The sequence below is a fragment of the Callithrix jacchus genome, chromosome 18 (genome assembly GCF_049354715.1).
Source record: "Callithrix jacchus isolate 240 chromosome 18, calJac240_pri, whole genome shotgun sequence".
In the NCBI taxonomy this organism is placed as follows: Eukaryota; Metazoa; Chordata; class Mammalia; order Primates; family Cebidae; genus Callithrix; species Callithrix jacchus.
Genome location: NC_133519.1, coordinates 19,906,038 through 19,920,789, shown reverse-complemented (window position 1 = coordinate 19,920,789; position 14,752 = coordinate 19,906,038). Strand labels below are relative to the sequence as shown.

The 14,752-nt window shown below is 44.3% G+C and overlaps 1 pseudogene across 1 annotated transcript; it reads left to right on the top strand.

Moving 5' to 3' along the window:
- The first annotated feature begins 2,865 nt into the window (after window positions 1–2,865).
- LOC100895353 (Fc receptor-like protein 6) lies at window positions 2,866–14,721 on the top strand (annotated as a pseudogene). Its single transcript, XR_013529055.1, has 3 exons — window positions 2,866–3,126; window positions 3,609–3,893; window positions 4,049–14,721. The product of XR_013529055.1 is annotated as an Fc receptor-like protein 6 (transcript).
- Window positions 14,722–14,752: the final 31 nt, after the last annotated feature.

Genomic DNA, 14,752 nt, shown 5'->3' with positions numbered 1-14,752 from the left:
TGTCAAGAGAGGGTTATTGAAAGCTATATGGGGAAATACAAAAGATTGGAATATTTTATTTAACCTAGCTTTTTGATTGAACATATATATGAATATGGTAAAAACAGTAAATTTTTTAAAAAGAACAAGGAAGCACACACCTTAGCCCATAAGTTGGTTACCCAGTCTAAACATTTTAATGCATATGCAATCATATATAGGTGTGTGAATATGTATGAGTGTTTCTTTGTATATACAAATGAAGGTGCACTGTACACATGGTTTCACACGTTGCTTTTCGTGTTTTTCACTAACACTGTATCTTGGGCTCATTCCACATAGGTATTTATGGATCAATCTCATTCTTTCTCATGGCTACATTATATTTAATTATGTGGCTAGACCATAATTTATTTCACAAATTCCTTATTAATAAACATCTTAGTTGTTTTTTATACTTGTGCTATTTTAAGCCATATATAGTATATACATATTCTTTATATATAAAAAGTAAAAGGCTAAAAATAACTTACACACACTACAATCTATACTCCTTCCTTTAGTTTTGGAGTGCTCCATCCACACAGCTGGCTTCAAGCACCACCAAATATAAATGACTCCCAAGTCTCTATCTCCAGCCCAGAACGGACCCTGAAGTTACATACAGACTCTGAACTGAAGGATACCTTCCCCTGGCCATGCCAAGAACATCTCATCTGAAGATGGATACATTTTAACTCACGTTTTACCACAGATCAGTGTCTTGTCCTCAATTTCCTATTACCCTCAATTCCTCCCTTCTCTTTGCCCGTCACATCCATCAAATCTTCAAGTCTGTATCATCCAGTCTTGTAGATTGTACCTCCTTAGTGTCAGTCGGGTCTGCTCCCTCCCTCCCGCCTCACTGCCCTTGTTTTAGCTGACACCTCCCTCTCTTGCCCAGGCGATCGCAATAGGCTCACTGTCTTTTCCTCACCCTGTTCTGATCGTTCTTCGCTTGGCAGCCACAGGATCTCGAATGCAGGTTTGATTCTATTACTCCGGATCTCAAATCCCTCCTTTCCTTTCCCACTGCTCTGGCATAGTTTGAATTCATCTGATTACTGCCTCCGCAGGCTTACTTCTCAGCACAACCTCTTCACAGCCTACCTCTCCAGCCATGCCACATTCTGCCAGTTCCCAGGCTACTCCTGGCTGTGCCCTTGCTCCTGTGGCTACATCTTGAAATGGCCTCTGCCTGTATCTCCCTTATACTGAATACTTGTCTTTCAAGATGAAGTCAAGGCAAACTCACCTCTTTGGGTGTCCTCCCCAGGTAGAACTAAGCAGTTCCTCTCCGTGCCCCCTCTGTCACACTCGTAACACTTTGTCCCTTTTGTTGCCTTCTACACTGTGAACCAGGGTATACCCGAGGGCCTGGCATGTAGAGGTTCTTGATAAATGATTGATGAGGCCAGGATGAGTAGAAGCTCACGCCTGTAATCCCAACACTTTGGGAGGCTGAGGCAGGTGGATCACAAGGTCAAGAGATCGAGACCATCCTGGCCAACATGGTGAAACCCCATCTCTACTAAAAATACAAAAATTAGCTGGGCATGCTGGTGGGTGCCTGTAATCCCAGCTACTCGAGAGGCTGAGCAGGAGAATTGTTTGAAACTGGGAGGCAGAAATTGCAGTGAGCCAAGATTGCACCATTGCACTCCAGCCTAGGGGACAGGGCAAGACTGCATCTCAATAAATAAATCAATAAATGATTGGTGAATGAATGAGTCAATGAATGAATTAAATCCTGCTTCTCTGCCTTCCATCGAATCATTACCTTTGTCTGAAGAGGTGAGAACTCTGACATATATCTGAATATTGAGACTCCCAGGGAGTTATCTATGTTACTGCTTGCAGAAGGAGTGTGAGCACACTTGGAAACCCAAGTGCTTTGTGGTTGTTGGTAATAAAGGAACCAGGTTTGAGCACTGGGCCTGTGCACAAGTGGCCCTGTGAGCCTCATAAGTTCCAGGAGTGATGGAAGGTGCCTATGGTCCAGGAAGAGGCTGATTACACCTGTGTTTTTGCTCATAATGGGAATGAGAAGGGAACTCTTCCATGAATCCCATTTCTGCCATCCTTTGTCATGACCCTCAGGCCTGATTCCTAGCCATGGCTTTTGGCTCTTGAGGCAATCTTACCTGTGGGCAATTCCATACCTGTGGAGAGACCCCTTGTCCTGCCCAATCAGGCAGAGAAGTTAAGTTCAGGATGAGAACAGATAGGACCAGGCCTCTGTATGGCTGGGGTGAAAACTGGAGCCCCTGCTGGGGATGGGTATTGGCGTGGGGCATTGATAGAGTCCGGACCTCCGGGAGCCTTTGAGGAGTGAGCCAGATCAGGCTCCCTCAGTCCCTGGATTCTCACAGGTCTGGACGTGGAGCTGTCACTAGAGGTGGGGACTATTGGGTCAGCCTGGACTGGGGTAGCATGTGAAGTGTGAAGAAATTGGAATCTATGCAAGAGGAATAAGATAGCTACATAATTAGGATGATTCTAGATGGACCCAAACATGTCAATGGGGAGGCAAACCCAATATAGGGTAGGATTGGGGGGAAGAAAAAGGGAGAAGAAAAGGGAAAGGATAGAGGCAGATAGGGAGGGAAGAGGAAGGAGAGAAGAAGGAAAGGGAGGAGAGAAAGGAAAGGAAGGAGAGGGAGTGAAGGAAGTCCAGTCCTGCCCTGCCCTGGCCCGCATGAAGGACTGGAGACAGAGACACTGCACCGGTGCCATCCAAGGGCCTCCATCCCCAGCAGAGGCCTTAGGCTGGGGGACAGAGGGAGAGAAGTGACCCATGGGACCTGCTGCTCCAGGGTTTCCCTGTTTCTGTGTTTCACAGCCTGACTGTACCTCCAAGCCTGGCCAAACCCTGTATTTGAAGGAGAGGCCCTGACTCTGTGATGTCAGGGACGGAAGAATACACCACTGTCTCAGGTGAAGTTCTACAAAGATGGGAAAGTCCTTCATTTCTCTAAGGAAAGCAGGCTCTGTCCATGGGAGCAGCAACAGTGCAGAGCCATGGCCAGTACCGCTGCACCGGGCAGGTGATGTATGTTCCACAGACATTTACACAAACTTCAGAGGCTGCCATGGTTCAAGTCCAAGGTGAGTCACCAGCTTGGGAGTTTGTGGGGCAGGAGGTGCCACTCAGGGGTCCTGTCTCTAGAGGTCAGTAGCTCTCAGGAAAGGACCCCTGTCTCTGGCTGCCCCTCTTGCTGGACCAATGTGTGAGGCTCTAAGGTTTCCCAAGATGTTATCTGAATGTCCCCCTCCCCACCATGGGACACATCTGGGACCAGGGGAAGGAGCAGAGAGATCCCTGGGAGGGGGTGCTGGGAAGAGGATGGACCAGTCCAGGCTCACCCTTCCCCTGTGTGGACTAGAGGACCTCGAAGGCCCCCACTGGCTGTGAGGGAGTCATTTCAGAGCTTGTGGGTGAGGACAAGAGGACAGGTCCTGGGGATGAAACTGCCTCCCATCAGGAACCCCGGGCTGCAGCCTGGGATGAGTAGAAGCTCAGGCCTCAGCCTCATGGGGCTTCATCACCCTGGACTTGCCTCCTGAGCCCTGGGCCTGCATCTCCCCAGAGTTGTTCCCACCTCCGGAGCTGAGTGCCGTCCCCTCTCCTGAGCCCCGAGAGGGGAGCCTGGTGACCCTGAGATGTCAGACAAAGCTGTACCCCCTGAGGTCAGCATTGAGGCTCCTCTTGTCCTTCCACAAGGACTGCCGCACCTTCCAGGACAGGGGCCCCCACCCAGAACTCTGCATCCCAGGAGTCAAGGGTGGAGACTCTGGGCTTTACTGGTGTGAGGCGGCCCCTGAGGGTGGCCAGGTCCAGAAGCAGAGCCCCCAGCTGGAGGTCAGAGTACAGGGTAAGTTCATGAGGGTGGGGAGACACCCCCAGGGGTCTGGACATTGAGCAGTGGGACCCCCTGGGAGGAAGGGAGTTGGGAGAAGGGTCCCTGGGAGAGGTGAAAGCCAGGTCCTGGGTGGTCAGGCTGAACCTCCCACCCAATGTGCATCCCAGCTCCTGTGTCCTGCCCTGTACTCACTCTGTACCATGGGCCCGCTGACCCTGCTGTGGGGGACGTGGTGCAGCTCCTCTGCGAGGCCCAGAGGGGCTTCTCTGATCCAGTATTCATTCTACTTTGATGAGAAGATTGTGGGGAACCACTCAGCTCCCTGTGGTGGAACCGCCTCCCTCTTCTTCCCAGTGAAGTCAGAGCACAATGCTGGGATCTCATCCTGTGAGGCTGAGAACAGTGTCTCCATAGGAGTGAGCCCAAAAACTCTCCCTTGTTGGTGCATCTTGTCCTCTAACTGGGCTCAGAGCCCTGGAGGTTAGGATAATGGTGCACTCATCACTGCACCCTAAGCAGCCTGGCGTGGAATGAGGGGAGCTTGGAGGGGCAGATGTGTGGAGGAAGAGGTATGTCAAGCGTTAGGAAAACAAGAAAGGGCAACAGGACCCAAGCAGTGAGACGTGTCTCCTTTTCTCAACCATAGAAGTTGTGGATCCTTCTAGAGAACTGGTTTCCTGTGGTCTCACCAACTCTAAGCCTTCTAGCTCTTGGCCTGAGACACAGGCAACTTCTCTCCTGCAGTGAGGCCATAGGGTGTGTTTGAGGGGTGGGGTGGGGGGCAGAGCTAGAGTCACACACAGGATGGGAACAGAGAGGTGGAAGGAGCTGGAGTCCCATGTGCAGGTCAGCTTGGGAGACCTGCAGGAGACCAGAATCCAGCTTGGCCCTCATGACTCTCCAGGCTCTCTATGCACTCTCCCCTCTGAGCTGTCTACATTTCCTTCTTCCCCTTTGCTGCTGGGGTGAGCCATTGATAGGTCTGTATGCCATTCTGCAGAGGGAGTTCTGAGGCCTTACAGACAGGGTTGGTTGGTTTGTTTTTCTTTTGTTTTTGTATTTTTTGGGGGGTTAATCACAGCCCTCTGAGTTCCCCGGAACTCCTCATAGTGCCAGGGGAGAAACAATAGTAGTTTTGTCTAGGTGTGGCCTGAAGATTCATGAAAGTAGCTCTAAGGCTCTGGGGCCTGGGTGTCAACTGTGACCCTGACCCCGCATCCTTTCCACATGGTCCTGCAAAGCTGCCAGGACTTCCACTTTCTACTGCATGTCCTAACCTTCCATGCCTGGGAATCTTACCCAATAAAGTGAGGTGACAGAATGAGTACAAGTCAGTCCCAATGTGTGTTAGCATTCTGCAGCTTCCTTGGTCTCAGAGGACTCTGTGAGCTATCTCCTCACCTCACTCACAGCTGGGTGGCACCCTTAACCCCCTTCTCCAGCCCCGGGTACCAGCTCATAAAGGGGCTCAGTGGCTGTGGGCACAGAGAGCCCTGCTAGAACCCTTCGCTCTGGATTTCTCCCTGAGGGACCTTGTTCTCCAGCAGCGTCATTGTCAGTGCAGGGCAGGATTCAAGAGTCCGGCCATACTGGACTGATTTGGTTTGATTGGTTTGTTCCTTCCTTCCTTCTTATTGCCTTGTTCGAAAGGTGAATCTTATAAGTTCCCTAGCAAAGAATCAATCTTTCCCAGAGAGAGGTTTGGCCTTTGCCCCCACTATGGGGTGCCAATCTCTAGGCCCCGGGATGCCATACCTGATAAGAGTGTCTTTGTTTGTCCAGGGGCCTTGGCCATCAGACAGTTCAACAGTGTGATTTATGATGGGGGATTTGGGCCAAGCACTGTCATTTCTACCTCCAGAGGAACTGGAGACCAAAGATATCAGCCTGACCTTTGGAAAGGCTGGTGACTGACAGTCAGCCACGTGGGCAGCGTGTGATTTAGTCCTAGTAAAAACTCTGAGGCTTGGCTGAGCTTTCCTCGTTGGAAATACTGTGTGTGTGTTGTCACACACTGATGCCAGGAGAGAACCCCATCCCAACGCCCTGGGAGAGGACATACTTAGTACTTCCCTGGACTCTGTGTGCTTCTTTCCCAGGCTGATTTTAATCTGTATCCTTTCCCTTCAGTAAGACATAACCATGAATATAACAGCTTTCATTGTATTCTGTGAATCCTTCTAGCAAATTATTAAAACTGAGGGTAGTTTTTGAAATTCCTTGGGCTTGCAATAGGTGTCAGAAGTGAGGGCGGTCCTGTGTGGACTGTGTTCTCTCTAACTGTACACTTGGCTAAACTCTCACACATGTCTTATAAAATGTACACACTGTCGCAAGATAAAATACCAGTTAGGAAGATAAGGTCAGAAGAAAGTAGGATAGGAAAATAAGTTGCAGCAAGGGACAAGCTCGGTATCCAAATGATGTTTCAGTGTTTGATCCATGGCTACAGGAGGGCTACGAATGCAGCTTTCTGCTTTCCATCAGCAACTCCAAGAGGGCAATAAAATCTACTGTAAAATCACAGGGCTGCTCAGAGAAATGGCCCTGCTGTTCCTACCACTGGGAGGCATTTTTTCTCAAGAAAACACTGTGTGATAATGAACAGCATCTTTAGCCTTATATTTTCCATAGCCCCACTGAATATTCCTGCTTTATAACACTCTTTGACACAAGCTATGGTCATTGATTGCAACAAAACATTTCAGGGGGGGAGGTCTGCACCATCCTCATATGAGGTGGCTTGGGTTTTGTCTTTCTGATCATTGAGCTAAACCTAGGTTAGTGATTCTCAATGGAGGCAGAAATCCCAACTTTGAGGACCTCTGCCAGACTGAGCCATAATTACGTATGGAAGCATATGGCATGCTTTTGTGGTTTTAAGGCTATAAAAAAAGGTGAGAAACACTATTTGATTGATTGACGGATTGAGACAGAGTCTTGCTCTGTCACCCACACTGGAGTAAGGAGGTGTAATCATGGCTCACTGTAGTCTCCCCTCCCCTTTCACCCCTGGGCTCAAGCCGTCTTCCCACCTCAGCTGCCTGAGTGGCTGGGACTACAGAAGTGCACCAGTACACCACCATGCCCTGCTGATTTTGTATTTTTGGTAGAGATGGTGTTTTGCCATGCTGCCCAAGCAAGTCTTGAACTCCTGGGCTCGAGTGATTTGCCTGCCTCACCCTCCCAAAGTGGTGGGATTTCAGGCATAAGCTACCATGCCCAGTCGATAAACATTATTTTTAAAGGATTTTGAGTAGGGTGCGGGAACATTTCTTTAAGTGAAATGTTCCTCTCTCCCATCCAGGAAATATTTTCATAAGCCCAATTATGTAACTAGGTGAAAGTTCAGCTATTCCAGTTGAAATGAAGATGAAAACCCAGGAGTTACACCTGCCAATGCCACCCCATTTTCTGCTTATCTGCAATCCCTGAGCAGAGGAGCTCCCTAGAATCCTTAAGGCTCCAAGACATTGCCTTGGGATTTACATAAAGTGCTGAGCTGGGCTACTCCCTCCAACTTCCACAAGAACAGTTTATTTTATTTTATTTTTATCATATTGGGTTTCTTGTGATATTTACATTGAGGAAAGGTTGCATGGATTTTATTTTAAAGTTCAGCAGCCACTGTTCTAGAGGAGGGACTTAGTTGCATAGACTTTGGGTAATACTTCATCAGGTGAGCTTGGAAAGGTAAAGAGTTAGGGACTATACCCCATTCCCCCTTCTCCATCCCCACAGGCAGCTAGCTATCCTCAGTGCTAGAAATTATCCATCGTAGAAAACTACTCTCCACCTCTTCTTGCTCCATGCAGAGAGCAGTTTAGGGGTTGCTTCTTAACCCTCCACTTCTCTTTCTGTTTCTCATTTCCTCTTCTAGTAGTTTGAGAGGGAATCCCCAAGCCCTCCCCTTCTTCATCTCCTCCTCCTCCTCCTCCTCTTCTTCTTCTTTTTGTTTTTTCTTTGTGATGGAGTCTTGCCTCATCGCTCAGGCTGGAGTGCAGTGGTGAGATTTCAGCTCACTGCAACCTGTGCCTCCTGAGTTCAAGTGATTTTCCTGCCTCATCCTCCTGAGTAGCTGAGATTACAGGTGCCTGCCACCACACCCAGCTGATTTTTTTTTTTTTTTAACTAGAGATGGGGTTTCACCATGTTGGCCAGGCTGGTCTTGAACTCCTAACCTCAGGTGATCCACCCCACATGGCCTCCCAAAGTATTGGGATTACAGGCATGAGCCACCGTGCCCAGTCCTTCCCTACTTCTAAAACATTTCTGTAGATTAGAAGAAAATGACTCCATTGTTGGTGCACTGCTGCCATGCTTCCTCCCCTCAGAGGAAGAAACCTCTCAGACATAGGAAATCCTGCCTCACAGTCCAATGACTCAAACTCCAAGCCACCTCCAATGTTCCAAGGTCAGAATCCCAGACAGTCCTTCTCTCCCCTTCAAAGAAGGATTTGACCAAGAGAGCAGAGTGCCATGGGTGCCACAAAACCATTGTAACTGGCAAGGTATTTGGGGAACTTGACAGGGAAGAGAGAGGATCTTGCATGTGATAGTGAAAAACATTTAATGGGAAGGAGAGGAGTGAGTTTCCCTGAGAAAAGAGAAAATGAGATTGCCTTCTGAGTCTCAAAGTGTTAAGTACATACTTGGTACATCAGAGATGAGGCAGGCATGTTATTCCTAAAGAATTACAAAAATGAGATGGGGTGTTGTGAACAGCTCTCAGCAGAATAAGTATGGGGGAATGTACCTCAACACAATAAAATCCATATATGACAAGCCCACAGCTAATATTATACTCAATGGAGAAAAGTTGAAAGCTTTTCTTCTAATATCAGAAACATAACAAGGATGTCCACTTTCACCACTCCTTTTCAACATAGTTCTCAAAGTCCTAGCCAGAGCAATTCTTCAAGAGAAAGAAATAAAAGGCATCTTAATAAGAAAGGAAGAAGAGAAATTGCCTTCCTTTGCTGATGACATGATCATATATATATACTAAAGACTCAGTAGAAAACTCTCAGAACTGATGAACAAATTCCATAAAGTTGCAGAATACAAAATCAACATACAAAAATTAGTAGCATTTCTGTATGCTAATAACAAGCTATCCAAAAAGGAAATTAGGAACCATCCAATTTACAACAGCAACAAAAGATAAAGTAGTTAGATGTAAATTTAACTAAGGAGGTGAAAGACTTATATACTGAAAACTATAAAACACTAATGAAAGAATGGATGAAAACACATATAAATAGCAAGATATTCCATGTTCATGGATTGGAAAAGTTAATACTGTTATAATGTCCATATTAACCCAAAGGAGTCTACGGATTCAATGCAATCCCTATTTTTAATTGTAGTCTAATGTCACTTTTTACAGAAATAGAAAAACAAATCCCTAAATGTGTAGGGAACAACAAAAGACCACAAAGGGCCAAAATAATTTTGAGCAAAAATAACAAAGCTAAAGGCATTGCAGGTCTTTAATTTAAAGTATATTATAAAGCAATTGTAATAAAAACAATATAGTACTGCCATAAAAACAGATCCACCAACCAATGGAACAGAAATAAACCAATGCATTTATAGTTGATTGATTTTTGACAAAGGTGCCAAAAGCCTACAATGAGGAAAGGACAATCTATTCAATAAACAGTGCAGGAAAGGTGGTTATCCACATGCAGAAGGATGAAATTAGTCCTTTATCTTCCATTACGCATAAAATGGAGGAAAGACTTTAAATGTAAGACTTACACTGTAAAACTACTAGAAGGAAGCATGAGGGGAAACCCTCATTACATTGGTCTGGACAAGACTTTTTGGATTTGACTCTGACAGGCAACAAAAGCAAAATAAACAAATGGGATTGTGTAAAACTAAAATGTTTATGCACAGCAAAACAAAAACAACAAAGTGAAAGACCTACAGAATGGGAAAAGTATTTTCAAACTATACATCTGATGAGGAGTTAATATCCAAAATATATGAGGAATCCAAACAACACATTAGCAAAAAAACAAGTAACCTGATTAAAAAATGGGCAAAGGACTTGAACAGGCACTTCTCAAAAGAAGGCATTCAAATGGCTAACAGGTTCATTAAAAAATGGTCAGCATCCCTAATCACTAAAGAAATGCAAATTAAAACCACAATGGGGTATCACCTCTTACCTGTTAGAATGGCTTTTATCAAAATGATAAAAGATAACATATATTGACAAAGACACAGAAAAAAGGGAACACTTGTACACTGTTAGTAGGAATGTAAATTAATACAGCTGTTATAGAAAACAGTATGGAGGTTTCTCAAAAAACTAAAAATGTAACTTCCATATGATCCAACAATCCCACTTCTGGAAATATATCCAAAGGAATTCAAATAACTATGTTGAAGGGATATCCCTTTAACTTGAACTCCCATGTTTATTGTAGCATTATGTACAATTGATAAGATGTGAAATCAATCTAAATGTCCATCAGTGGATAAATAGAAAAGAAAATGAGGTGTATACACACAATGGAATATTATTCAGCTTTTAAAAGGAATGTAGTTCTGTCATTTTGGACAACACAAATGAATCTAGAGGATACTATGCTAAGTGAAATAAGCCAGGCACAGAAAGATGAATAATGCATGATCTCATTTAGATGTGGAACATAAAAGAAGTTGAGGCTGGTCCGAGTGCAGTGGTGTTTACAACTGGATCACAACCAGTTACAGATTTCTTTGTCCCTTCTCATTTCCCACTGCTTGACTTGACTAGGCTTAAAAAAAAAAAGTTGAATTTATGAAAGAATAATGGTTCCCAGAGGCAGTGGGTAGGGGAGGAGTGAAGGAATGGGGAATTACTGGTCCAAGGGTACAAAGTTTCAGCTGGACCAGAAGAATAAGTTTTGAGATCTGCTGCACAGCAGGATGACTGTAATCAATGATAATATGTTATGTATTTCAAACTAAGAGAGCAATTTCAAATGTATCACCACAAAAATATTAAGAAAGTGAAGTGATGGGTATGTTAATTAGCTTGATTTAATCACTCTGAATTATAGACATATATCCAAACATCACATCATACTATATAAACATAATATAATTATAGTTTGTCAATTAAGCATCATTTATATACTCTTTTTTTTTAGAGAAGGAAAGAAAAAAAGGAGTGAAGGAGAGAAAGAAAGGAAGAAAAAGAAGGAGAGAGAACGGAAATCTTGCTTTATTCTAAAAAAAAATGGGTATTAATAATGGCCAATCAATGTTTCATTTAAACCTATGAGTAGGTGTGATGTGGTATTGACAAGAATGTATATTTTGTGTATTTAAAGTGGAGAGCTCTATAAATATTTGTTAAGTTTACTTGTTCTGGATCTGTGTTCAAGTCCTTGATATCCTTATTAATTTTCTGTCTCATTGAGTCTAAGTCTCTATGTATCTGGGTGTTAGGATCATTAGCTCTTGTTGTTGCACTGATCCTTTTACCACTATATCTTTGTTGCTTTAAAATCTATTTTATCAGATACGAGAATTGCAACTCCTGCTTTTTATTTATTTATTTAATTTTGCTCTCCATTTGGTTGGTAAATCTTTCTCCATCCCTTTGTTTTGAGTCTTTGTGTATCCTTGCATGTGAAACGGGTCTGGATGTAACATGCCTTGGGTTTTGGCTGTATCTTTTGATTGGGGGATTTAGCCGATTTAAATTTAGGATTACTGCCATTTGATGTTAACTGGCTGTTTTATCTATTCGTTGGTGTAAATTCTTCTTTATGTTGATGCTCTTTACTTTTTGGTCTATTTTTAGAAAGGCTAATACTGGTTGTTTCTTTCTATGTGTAATGCTTCTTTCAGAAGCTCTTGTAAAGCAGGCCTGGTGGTAATAAAATCTCTGAATACTTGCTTGTTCATTCTCCCATTTATATACTCTTCCTTCAGTTGTGAAGCTTAGTTTGGCTGGATATGAAATTCAGGGCTGAAAGTTCTGTTCTTTAAGGATGTTGAATATTGGCCCCCACTCTCTTCTGGCTTGTAGAGTTTCTGCTGAGAGATCTGCTGTAAGTCTGATAGGCTTCCCTTTGTAATTAACCTGACCTTTCTCTCTGGCTGCCCTTAGTATTTTCTCCTTCGTTTCAACCCTGGTGAATCTAACGATTATGTGCCTTGGGGTTGCTCTTCTTGAGGAATATCTTTGTGGTGTTCTCTGTATTACCTGGGTTGACTATTGTCCTGCTTTGCTAGTTTAGGAAAATTTTCCTGAATAATATCCTGAAGAATATTTTCCAGCTTGGATTCATTCTCTCCATCGCATTCAGGTACACCTATCAAACATAAATTTGTTCTTTTCACATAGTCCCACATTTCTTGGAGACTTTGCTCATTCCTTTTTATCCTTTTTTCTCTAATCTTGTCTTCTCATTTTAGTTCATTAATTTGGACTTCGACCTCTGATATCCTTTCTTCTGCTTGAACAATTCGAGTGTTTAAACCTGTGCATACTTCTTGGAGTTCCCGCATTGTATTCTTCAGTTCCATTAATTCACTTATATTCCTCTCTAAGTTGTCTATTCTCATTAGGATTTCGTCAAACCTTTTTTCAAAGTTCTTAGTTTCTTTACATTGGGCTATAACATGTTCTTTTAACTGATAGAAATTTCTTATTATCCATCTTCTGAAGCCTGATTCTGTTAATGGGATGCGCTCGTTCTCCAACAAGTCTTGTTCCCTTGTTGATGAGGAACTGTGATCCTCTTTAGAGGGAGAGGCGTTCTGATTTTGAGTATTCTCAGCCTTTTTACACTGGTTTCTTCACATCATTGTAAATTTATCCACCTGTCGTCTTTGTAATTACCAACTTTCAAATTAGGTCTCTGAGTGGACGTCCACGTTGTTAATTCCCAGGGCTGAAATATGAGCAACCCTCTGTGCTGGCCAAAACAGCAGCGTTAAGACTGATGGTGCTTTTCTGCCCAGGAATCTCCAGTCTGGCTTCCTTCATGAGTTCGTAATAAGCGACTCTGCCTTCCCGGAGCTCCAAACCTCAGTCAGAAGGGGAACCAGTCCCGTTTACTCTGCACCAAGAGCTGCCGCGCCGAGGTGCTGGCACAACCACTGCGGCGGCCACAAGAGTCGCGCTGGTGACCCGTGTGGCTCCACCAAACCTCTCGGTCAGAAGGGGAACCAGTCCCATTTACTCTGCACCGAGAGCTGCCACACCGAGGTACTGGCAAAACCGCTGCGCCGGCCACAAGAGTCGCGCTGGCAACCCATGGAGCTCCTCCGCTGGGAATCTTCTGCTCCGTGAGCGACCAAAATTTGTCTGAAAGTGTGGTGTCCTCTCGTTCTCTGAGCTTTCACTGGGAGCTGCAATCCCGAGATGTTAGCGATCAGCCATCTTGGATCATTCTCCCATTTATGTACTCTTAAAAAGAAACATTTTAATGTGGGGGGTAAGGGAAGTGAATAGCCCTGGAAAAGGAAACAGGGATATTGCCTTCAGAGTTCCAAAGTATGAAGACAATATTTAGTGCATCAAAGATGAGGTATGCAAATTATCCCTTACGAAACAAATAATAAAATGAAGCTATGTACATCATTAGAAAAATGAGGTGGGTGTTGTGGACGCACTGCAAAAGGAGAGTCATGGAAGTACACACCCTGACAGTGCCTATTCAAGTTCTGTCTAGGGACTCTGTCAGCCAGACTCAGCTTCCAGGCAACCTCACAGAAGGGAGATGGACACCATAGATTGTCATCAGAGTGTTGAGTCTTAGCTCATCTCCTTTTCTCTAGCACCATGTTCCCTAGGCAGCCTTCTGTTGACAGCTCCTCATACTGACTGTGTACAGGGAGGGAATGTCAGGGCAATGGAGCTGCAACTGGCCTATTTGACCAGAACTCTAACCAAAGAAGGCTTCTTTCCCCCATCCCTTGGTGTTCCTTCATCCTGCCTTGTTTTTCCTCACGGTACTTTATCACCTGATGTTACAGATTTGTTTGTTGTGTATTGCTTATCCTCCCCAACCTTGACCCTGATGATAATGTAAGCTTCAAGCTTTCCTGTTCACTGCTGCATCCCACACCTAGAATGGTGCCTGGCATTTAATTGAAGCTTGATAAATATTTGTAAGATGGATGGCTAATTTTATATGTCTGTTTGATGACATCTCTGATAAAATGAGGCAGTATTCCAGATTCTGGTCAACACTGGGACATTGATGAGTTAGAGTTTGACCCTGTACTGTGAAAAGTGCGAATTAACTAAGAAAAATGGCATCATGTGCAGACCTGTCTGCTCAGCCCACAGCTTTCCTCTGGCCACTCCCCTCTGTTTCCCTTGTGCTTTCTTTGTGTGCTTTCAGTCTCAAATACAAATTAATAACAACAAAGGAATAATACAAATTAATGATGACATCAACAATAATAATCACACTGAAGGCTTTCTATATGCCAGGTAGTTTTGTTACTTCTCAAATTTGTTTAATCAAGTAAAATTTTGCCAGCAAGACACCAGGGGACCCGAGTTTTGGCCCCAGATTTGCTGTTAAACTGTGTGACCTTGAGGAAGTCTCTCCACCAGTCCAAACCTCTGGTTTTTGTTTGTTGTTTGTTTTTTAGTTTTTAATTAGTGAAGTAAAGGGTTGGACAAGATCCGTAGATTCTAAACTTTTTTCTTTTAGCAAGAGCACCCTATTTTCAAACAAGTCCTGCATCAGAACTCCCTGTGTGAAAAGATAAAAGCAGTCTGTCTGTGGTTGAAGCTCCCTGGCCTTGCACCTGCTTCCCTGCGGCAGTCCTTGAGACAGCTCCTCAGAAAGCCCAGAAGAACAGATTAAACGCTCCTGGAGCCCCTCTCATGTTCTCCAAAGGCC